Raw genomic sequence first — 10,463 nt, 5'->3', positions numbered from 1 at the left:
ACACACAACCTTGCAACATCTTGGAAGCAATGTCGTTGGAAATACCTTGAAAATTAAAGAAACTTGCAGAGCTCACAACACTTGCTGCGCACGGGTATGACCTAATTTTTCCGCCCCAAGAGAGAAAGAGAGAGAGAGAGAGAGAGAGAGAGAGAGAGAGAGAGAGAGAGAGAGACAGAGAGAGAGAGACAGAGAGAGACAGAGAGAGACAGAGACAGAGAGAGAAAGAGAGAGAGACAGACAGAGAGAGAGAGAGAGAGAGAGAGAGAGAGAGAGAGAGAGAGAGAGACAGACAGACAGAGAGAGAGAATTGAATTGAACTGAACTGAACTTTATTTAACAAGGATTAAGATTTAAGGCTACGCCTTTCTTACAATCTGTCCTTGGGACGCACATGAGACGTTGGAAGCCGCCACAGACTGATCTTCAAATACACGTATATTTCTGACCAACAAACTACTATTTAACATCTGGGCTATACCACTGACAAAATATCCTTAAGGCTTTTTGTTCTCAGTGTATGTAGAGAATTTGTATACTTCATGTAGAGCAAGAACTTACAGCAGACACCCGCAGATGCAAAATAATAATCTGCACACACGCATGTCTGTGGTGACGTTGACGAAGAGCATTCAGCGTGTGAATCAACGCAGACTGCGCCTCTGCAGGCGCCGCCAGGCCTCCCTACCCCTGGATCTGTTAAAATAAATCAGTTTCGGTTAAAATACTTGACATTCCGGCTATATTGACATCCCGGCTATATTGACATCCCGGCTATATTGACATCCCGGCTATATTGAAGAATGTTTCAGGTCCCGGCTGAAGCTCTACTTTTTCTTTGTTAAAAAATGTTGGCTACATTCTTTCTTTCTTTATTTGGTGTTTAACGTCGTTTTCAACCACGAAGGTTATATCGCGACGAGGGAAAGGGGGGAGATGGGATAGGGGAAAGGGGGGAGATGGGATAGAGCCACTTGTTAAGTGTTTCTTGTTCACAAAAGCACTAATCAAAACATTGCTCCAGGGGCTTGCAACGTAGTACAATATATGACCTTACTGGGAGAATGCAAGTTTCCAGTACAAAGGACTAAACATTTCTTACATACTGCTTGACTAAAATCTTTACAAACATTGACTATATTCTATACAAGAACCACTTAACAAGGGTAAAAGGAGAAACAGAATCCGTTAGTCGCCTCATACGACATGCGGGGTGCAGAGAAATAAGGATGTGGAAAAGAAGACTTTCGGTAAGTGAAATAAAGGTGATGGATCCAGTCAGGTAGAAATAAGACAACAAGAAAAGAAATGGAAAACTGCAGGGAATAGTAGGGAGAGTTTTCTTGGAAGGAAATATAGGTGAAAGGACTGGTAAGGCAGAAATAAGACAAAAGAAGAGAAGAAACAGAACCGTTAGTCGCCTCTTACGATATGCTGGGTAGCATCGGGTAAATTCTTTCTAGTCCCAACCAATATGGGACTCCCCCTAACCCGCGGAGGGTGTTGGCTACATTGAAGTCGGCTATATTGAAATCCCGGCTATATTGAAACACAAATTCAGCCCACGGGACGTTTTTATCTGGCTATATTAAATGTGTGCTCCAAAGATTTGTTTAACTTTGTATTTGTAAGAACAATGACTGCGCGGGCGCCGAATGATATGACACGCCTATGTCAGCGCAATCAGTTGAGGAAGGGGAGAGGCCAGATCAGCATCAACTTTCGAGTCAGGAGATCTCTGATAACAATTACAGTCTAACAATGCCTCGGGCCTCTGACAGCTACGCCATGTAGTCTTGTGGTGCGTAGATCTCCCCGACTTAATTTCTCTTGTATATGCGAGTAGTTTCCCTTTGTACACTAGCAAACATGGCTGCAAAACAAACAAGTCGCTTAAGGCGAAATAACAAAATTTAGTCAAGCTGTCGAACTCACAGAATGAAACTGAACGCACTGCATTTTTTCACAATGACCGTAGTCCGCCGCTCGTACAAAAGGCAGTGAAATTAACGAGCCTGTTTAGCGCGGTAGTGGTTTGGCTGTGCTGCAAAGCACGCTTTTCTGTACCTCTCTTCGCTTTAACTTTCTGAGCGTGTTTTTAATCCAAACATATCATATCTATATGTTTTTGGAATCAGGAACCGACAAGGAATAAGATGAAATTATGTTTAAATCGATTTTGGAAATTTAATTTTAATCATGTTTATTTTTTTATTTTTAGAGCTTGTTTTTAAGAATATAACATATTTATATGTTTTTTTTAATCAGAAAATGATGAAGACTAAGATAAACGTAAATTTGGATAATTTTATAACAAAAATAATTGTAATTACAATTTTCCGATTTTTAATGACCAAAGTCATTAATTTATTTTTAAGCCTCCAAGCTGAAATGCAATACCAAAGTCCAGCCTTTGTCGAAGATTGCTTGACCAAAATGTCAATCAATTTGATTGAAAAATGAGGGTGTGACAGTGCCGCCTCAACTTTTACAAAAAGCCGGATATGACGTCATCAAAGACATTTATCCAAAAAATGAAAAAAAGTCCGGGGATATCATACCTAGGAACTCTCATGTCAAATTTCATAAAGATCGGTCTAGTAGTTCACTCTGAATCGCTCTACACACACACACGCACGCGCACAGACAGACAGACAGACAGACAGACAGACAGACAGACAGACAGACACACACACACACACACACACACCACACCCTCGTCTCGATTCCCCCCCTACGTTAAAACATTTAGTCAAAACTTGACTAAATGTAAAAAATCGAGCTTATTCAGAAGCTGGAAACTGGCTGCAAAAAAGAAAGGAAGTAGCTGAGGAATATGGAATGTGTGTGAAAGGGAGGGGGGACGTGCGTGTAAGGGAGGGGGGGGGGGAGTGCGTGTGTGTGAGTGTTTGTCCGTGTGTGCGTGTGTGCAGAGAAAAGCAAGGAGGCTCGAAGACCAACAGCCAACAGGTGAAAGATTAATGGGAATATATCTCACATCAAACGCAATGTGTGGACACGGAAATAAGAGCGTACAGTGAAAACAAGTTTGGTTATATTGATTTTCTAAAGAAACAAGGAGGGAAATTCAATATAACCGAGAATTGCCTATATTGAAGTTCCGGCTATATTGAAGGTCTTCCCGGGTCCCGTGCCACTTCAATATAGCCGGGGTTCACTGTATTCCATGTGCAAGCCTGGCCGGGTCTCAGAGGGTGAGTGGAATACAATTATTGTTGACACAGGAAGGTTTGGACCTATACATATATATAGTGTCATTTCTAGTCGGATGCTGTGGGTTCATTACGTGTGTGTGTGTGTGTGTGTGTGTGTGTGTGTGTGTGTGTGTGTGTGTGTGTGTGTGTGTGTGTGTGTGTGCATTACTTGGTGAGAGTGAGCGAAAGAGTATTCATGCGTGTGTGCATGTGTGCGTTCGTGCGTGTGTGTGTTCATTGAACTTACAACATTCTCCCCCGGTGACTCCGTTGTAATGTGCATCGCACTCGCAGAATCCGTTGGCCGCCGAGCACGCAGCGTGTGCTACACACTCTCCACCTGAACCATCGGTACACGCAGCGCCTACTTTGGTCGGTGTCACTTTCACTGTCAGATGTACAATCACACATAGAATAATATATAGAATCATAGACATTTATTCTTTAACTCTTTCAGCCCTGCTATTCGCTGGACATTATTTCCCCTTGTTCCTGCCTATGTTTGTACTAAATATACCCTTCATTCCTGGGTTCTGGGTTCAAATGAGGCCATCTCCTCACACAGACAACATGCTAAAGAACCTGAAACATGCTAGTGTACTTACAGTTTGATGACCAGATTAACCCAGACCAAGTATATCCAAAGCATGTCTATTGTCTCACTCACTTTAAGTCACAGAGTTATCAGGTAATGTTGTGCTCATAGTCAAGAGGTATCAGCTGTAAGCACAAGTTCGTTTCTTGAATGTACAACCCAAAATGTTACTAATCCTGCTTACACAACACATCTACTTCAAGAGTTGAAAAACAAATGTGCATTTTCATCTTCTAGCTTATCACCACAGTCACTGTCATTTACTAACACATGTGCAAGCTCTGTTACGCATTCATGTTATGTTAAGATGTTGATGCTATGTATGGTAGTGTCATTAATGGATTAAGTGATCCATGGGTTAAGTATAACTTGGATATTGACTGTGGACGGAATGACATACATGACATGATGTCAGAAGTACGTGTGTAATGTTTAGTATGGAATGTGAATGTAGAATGAACGAGAGAGATGATACACGACTGTTTAGAAAGAAGAGATGGTTTAAGAGAATGTTATATTAAGACTTGGGTTAATTCTTTAGGGGTTTTCACGACGGTGTCCGGGGGATGGAACCCACACTGGAGAGAGTTCGTGACGATGTCAGGACAAGACGTCACATCAGCGAAGGTGGATGGACGGTGGAGTCCCCATCAACACTGGGCGTTGAGACGAACCGGTACGTTTCGCTAAGGGCGAAACAGTGTTTTCTAGGGGAGGAACTTGAGAACGGATAACGTAATCATCATGGATAACGTTTGCACAAGAATGTGTAAAGGACGGCGTGAAGTGAGAACTACGAACTCGTGAGTGTCTGTCAGCACCCTCTCTTGTGGAATAACCTAGTATTGAGACAGTATGGTTTAACAATAGTGTTATACTATGTGATCACATGCATTGAGTGATTAAGATACGACTATGTGAACTGTGTGTTCGAGAGTGGTGATTTGTATTTCTGTATTGATGTGAAGAATTGTGTTGTAACTTGTGAGGGAATAATAAGTCTGTATCCTCCCAAATTCTGTGTTTGAAGTGTGTAGTGTATTAATAGAAAATAACTTATTTTTTCGCATATTCCACTTCATGACATTCTGCCGATGCTATAATGTTTTTCTTTCTTAAACCACACTCTGATAGTAACCCTTCCCATTGTGTGCTAAACATGACTGGTCTGTGTTTTCAATGATTTTGCTGCAGTGTGAGAACAAATAGTCTAAACAGTATCGGGCTGCGGGCCGGGAGGTCGTGGGTTCGAATCCCATCAGGGTCATGTGGGTTTTTCGGGCTACGATCGGCTCCTACCCAGAGTGGAAGTGCTATGGTTCCTATGGGAAGGCTGGGATCACACAGCCGAGTGTCATTCACTTAACGATTGCGACTTTGATGGTACTCATGTTGTTTATACCTGACCAACACCGCAGGTGCGGCAGTTCTCGGGCCTGGTTGATGCCAGGATATATTATGACAGTAAGCGTAGAGTGCTGCCCTGTCATGTAGTCTCAAAAACCAAATTGGAAATCCAAAGCATCATTATAATCATCCTCATCTCATTAATCATCCACAAATATAAATTGTCCTTGCTCTTGTGGCCCTTCATGCCCGGAGCTCTCATGGTGACCTTGGTCTCAGTGTTCCTGTTCCTTCCTTCCCTGAATAGTAGTTCTGCTGTCAGTCTTCAACGTGTGACGTTCTGAGGGGTCGACGGAGGGACGTGGCGGCGGTCTGCTCTCTGGAGGGGACGCTCACTCAGTCTGGCTCCGCGACTTAAAGTCAATGTCGTTTGTAGGGGGCATAGTAGGTAGTGGGCTGCGTCCGTTAGCTCGGGACAGACCCACTACTGAACACCGTCGAAGTGACTCAGCAGAAGCGCCTGTAATATCGACAAGCCTGGCAGCGGAACGAAATTCAGAGGTGGTTGGAGCAGCGAGTGCAGGGACGGGGCGGTGTGGGAGCAAAACGGGACAGGGGAACAAGTGTAAAGACTGGGCTGTGTTGTCAATGACTTTGCTACAGTGTGAGAACAATTTAAATAGTGTAAACAATCTCACGCCCATAACGCTGTGACACGAAACTCATTTGGTCGTGTTCTGCCAATACTATAATGTTTTCCTTCCCAATTTCAATGCTGAAAATGACTGGTCTGTGTTGTCAATGATTTTCTGCAAAAATGCGATCTTTCTCTTTGTCGCAAAGACCGTGTGATACAAAAGTTCTAAGCGGAAAAACAATCTGCTGAGTGCATTTACGTTTTAGAAGATAGTTTATCACTCAGACACACACAGGAACACTACAACGTTATTATTCAGGCCTCATTTGCTTTCCTTTGTCATGTATGAAAGTACTGGCCTTGGTTGAAGAAAGTGACCTGTCGCTGTGCAACAAATTGGTCGCCATTTTCCGCCGTGTTTCGTGAATTAAACGTGTCAACTACCCACAATACGCAAAACGATGCTGTTGGTTCATTTGTGTTTCCTTATTGTTTATGTCATGCTTGTCAGTTTAGTATGCTTTGTTGTCTTCTCAATTCAATGGACGACTATAAAATAAGCATTTAAATGCGAAGGTGTTAAAACATGACCCATGATCTAAGCCGTTCACATGAGTGTGCGTGCGGGCGCGCGCGTGTCTGTGTGAGTGTGTGTGTGTGTGTGTGTGAGTGTGTGTGTGTGAGTGTGTGTGTGTGTGTGTGTGTGTGTGTGTGTGTGTGTGTGTGTGTGTGTGTGTGTGTGTGTGTGTGATTGCAAGGGTGTGTTTGTCCGTCTGTTATGTGCGTATGCGTGTGTTTTGTGTGTATGCGTTTTGTGTGAGTCAATGTGTGTGTGTGTGTGTGTGTGTGTGTGTGTGTGTGTGAGTGTGTGTGTGTGTACATGATTGTGTGTGTACATGATTGTGTATGTGTGTGTGTGTTTGTGTGTGTGACGTGGGGTGCGTATGTGTTTGTGTGTGTGTGAGAGAGAGAGAGAGAGAGAGAGAGAGAGAGAGAGAGAGAGAGAGAGAGAGAGAGAGAGAGAGAGAGACAGAGGGACAGAGAGAGAGAGAGAGAGAGAGAGAGAGAGAGAGAGAGAGAGAGAGAGAGAGAGAGAGAGAGAGAGAGAGAGAGAGAGAGAGAGAGAGAGGATTTGTCATTCGCTGGGGGTTTGCAGGGCCTTGGTATTGCACTTCTACTTAATGTGTATACTTGTTTAAGGAACCACAGCACAAAAGAGACACAACTGTGAACATTGACATCATGCCTTTCGGGATGTCTGTCAACTTTTGATTGTGCAACTTGGCTTAACGTACCGCAAGAGTTCCCTGGGCTTCCCGCTGTTCCTGCTCTGCACACACACATCTCGGACCCGGCGTCACCCGCACACGTCATTGTGTCGTCACACGAATCTGTGTCACTCGAGGTGCAACTATGGCCAACAGTTTTTTCTGTAATAGCCTCTGAAAATCCAGTTAAGTATATTCGAAAAAAATTATTGAAGGACTACGGTAGAAGCTTTGTGGTTGTGATTTCTATTGAAAACCCAGCATTCAAAACACAATTGTTGACAGACTATGACCAAAGTGCAATATCCACTGACAATTTAGTAAAGCATCCCTACAAGAATATTAAAAGACAATGACAGAAGTTTTGTAATTCCTGAATATCAAACAAACCAATGAAAACAGTTTATCGAAAGACTAGAGACGAAGAGTAGCAATCATCATTTTCACTGACAATCAAGCAATTATAGACTCACCGCATGTCCCAGTGTGTATGTTAAGGTTAAAATCAGCATTACACAGACAGATGGAGTTCACGCACTGAAGGTTGGAATCAACCACACAAGGTGTTGTGTCTGAGCAGGACCCTCCGTGCAAAGCTGTGGAATCACTTGGCTCTGAAACAATGACAAGTGTGGTCAGTCCATGGATCCTTGAATCGGTCATTCAGCAAGCCAATCGTTAATTCCCGAATAATCTTTGCTTCAGTCATTCTTTCAAGCAGTCAGTCAGTCAGGCAGGCATACGCTTACTCATAGTCCTTTGTATAATCACAACTGGCTGATTTGCTACTGTTTTGCTTCATGGCGTAAGTACGGGAGCGTGCGCGTCCTCCCTCTTACCACTGTTGAGTTCTGGCATGCACTCCACCCCCACCCATCCCCTGTTGCTGTTTGACATGTGTTTTACCAAATGCAAAATGACAATCATGCATTAAACAGATGATTCCCTTGCTAAAGACCCACGCCTCTTAACCCTGCTAAAAATTATTTGTATTGTGACGTGACAATGTTACATATCCATGAACATTTTTCGGAAGTAAGCGGATTATTAACCCTATCTTTGAGTTTCAAACGATTACAAACGATTCTCATACATGCTCTTAAGTGGGGAAGTTAACCAAAAAGGAAGAAAGGAGCTATCACGACTTGGATGGATTAAAGATGACTCGCAAGATGCTTTGCACAGGAAGACGTATTTGTAAAGGCACACCCCTTCTATTAATATAACAACAATATTAATAATAATAATAATAATAATAATAATAATAATAACTGGACATTTGTAAGTGCCTAACATATGGATATAGGCCCTTTACAAACAAATATATGCAAAATAGAACAATTAAATGTACAACCTACATAACACAATTAATCATACGGACAAAAATCACCACATGTACTGTTCACAACAAGCATACCAACTTTAAGGGAGAGGAGTACGTGTAGAAATGGAATGGAAAAGACATTAGGCCGGGTTGGTGTAATATTGTGTGAAAAAGAAAGTGTTCAACTGTTGTTTGAAAGAGCTGAGAGAGGTGCAGTGTCTGACAGAGAAGGGAAGAGAGCTCCAGAGTGGTGCATGGTGCAGCACAACAGAAGGTTCTTGCTCCGTGCTGCGTATTAAACCATGTTTCATTCGACCAGGCCTTTATATCGGATAAGACCATTCCTTCACTTGGAAACATATCACCATTAAACACCTTGACTGCTTGCTCAGGCGAATTGGACTTTTTTTAATGAATTAATTTCTTAAAAAGCTACTCAAACCAGGCGCCGACCAGATCTGAGATGGTGAGTTGAACTGTGTTTAACAAAGGCAGTGTGTCTTTAAGAACGCACCTGAAGTTCTAAGCCGTTCCTCACCAGCCTTCCTTATTAGTTTGGGTGCCGAGACGCTAAGGACAGTCCTTTGTAATACGTACCACATAGACCACTGTCGGCATTTCGGGTGTAGGCCGTGCCACATGTGCACAGGTTGGTTGTGCAATCTGCCCCCGACACGCAGAGGTTCGCGTAGCCATCTGCTGAGCACCCCTGGCCTGCCTGGATCACTGAAACACCCAGTAGTTACTACAAATAAACTGGTAGTTAGCTACCCTTGCGTCATTCGTATGCCTAGCTGTATTGTCGTGAGATCTCCGTGGCAAACATTCCGCTACGCATATAGAGTTGGCCCTTTGCAGACAAACATCCACAATTCATTGCGTTCGCTGTTTGAAACAATTTTGCTGGAATTTTGCTTCCTTTTAGTGGTCATATTTGAAGGAGTAAATCCAACAATCCATTTCCTTATTACCACAATCAGAAAACAGAATCATTATACATGCAATGTTAATTGCCACGCTTGAAGCGACACGAATCATAACAGCTAAAACTGAATAACTTGTGCATGTCATTGGAACGAGCAATCAAATCGGTATCCAAAGCAGTCAGTTATGTTTGCCTGTCTTGTCGTAAAAAAGACGCTATTTAAAGCCGAACAGTGTAGGTATAATTTCTCTGAGAATCCATAAAAGGCGGTTTTTAATCATTTTAAGCAGGTAACGTTACATAAAAAGGCACGGTACATTTCAGTAACTCCTTGGTTTAAACACAATTTTATTCAGAATTTCTTCTCATGAAGAGTTCGAAACACACAGCTAGGACACGCACTCAAGCAAATGCTTATATCACTTGACCAGAACAATACTAAATTACACACATTTTTGTAATGGTGGACATAACAACAATAAACCAGAAGAACAAATTGAAAGAATGGGGATGGGGAGCTAAATAGGAACAAAAGAATCTACAAAAGATAAAAAAAGAAAAGGGAGGGGGAGGGGGAAGAAAGTACTAACAACCACAAGGAGAGACTAGGACGAAAGCGCATAGGAGGAGAACATCAAGTCTAAGACATGCAACATGTAAATTCAAGTAAATGTAACAATTGTTTATGGAAGGCAGTAATTCGTTAACATATAAAATACGAGACAAACGATAATAATCATTACTTATACGCTGCTTATGTAATCAAATGCAGTGTGGAGGTACACATACGCCTGCCCACACACATATACACTATCAATGCGTGAACACATCCATCAAATCAGTCGACCAGATTTAACAATAAACGATTGGACAGAATCAAATATCAATATGTTATTACGAACAGAATATTGCTCGCTACCTTTTAATAATATTTCCACGCGTCTGAAGTGAACAGGCAACGAATTGATTGTTGTCAGACGAGCATCTGCATACGAAGCGCAGTTTAATAAATAATGTTCGGCTGTTACATTTGGATCACCGCAAACACACTGTGCATTATCTTTTAGATGGCGTTTACACAAGTCTGAATTAAGGTTACTAATATTCAAACGCATTCTGCAGTGTTGAACTTCTGTCTGTCGTTTTCCAAAA

The 10,463-nt window shown here is 42.3% G+C and overlaps 1 long non-coding RNA gene across 1 annotated transcript; it reads right to left on the bottom strand.

Annotated features, from left to right (window-relative positions):
• Nucleotides 1-567: 567 nt before the first annotated feature.
• LOC138972451 (uncharacterized) lies at nt 568-7,206 on the bottom strand. The gene is made up of 3 exons (XR_011457618.1): nt 7,090-7,206; nt 3,463-3,603; nt 568-696 (listed from the first exon to the last, which is right to left on the bottom strand). It is a non-coding gene; the product is annotated as an uncharacterized lncRNA (long non-coding RNA).
• Nucleotides 7,207-10,463: the final 3,257 nt, after the last annotated feature.

This window comes from Littorina saxatilis, linkage group LG8 (genome assembly GCF_037325665.1).
Source record: "Littorina saxatilis isolate snail1 linkage group LG8, US_GU_Lsax_2.0, whole genome shotgun sequence".
NCBI classification, from domain to species: domain Eukaryota; kingdom Metazoa; phylum Mollusca; class Gastropoda; order Littorinimorpha; family Littorinidae; genus Littorina; species Littorina saxatilis.
The sequence above is the reverse complement of the archived record's forward strand: the minus strand, read 5'-3'. Positions and strand labels throughout refer to the sequence as shown.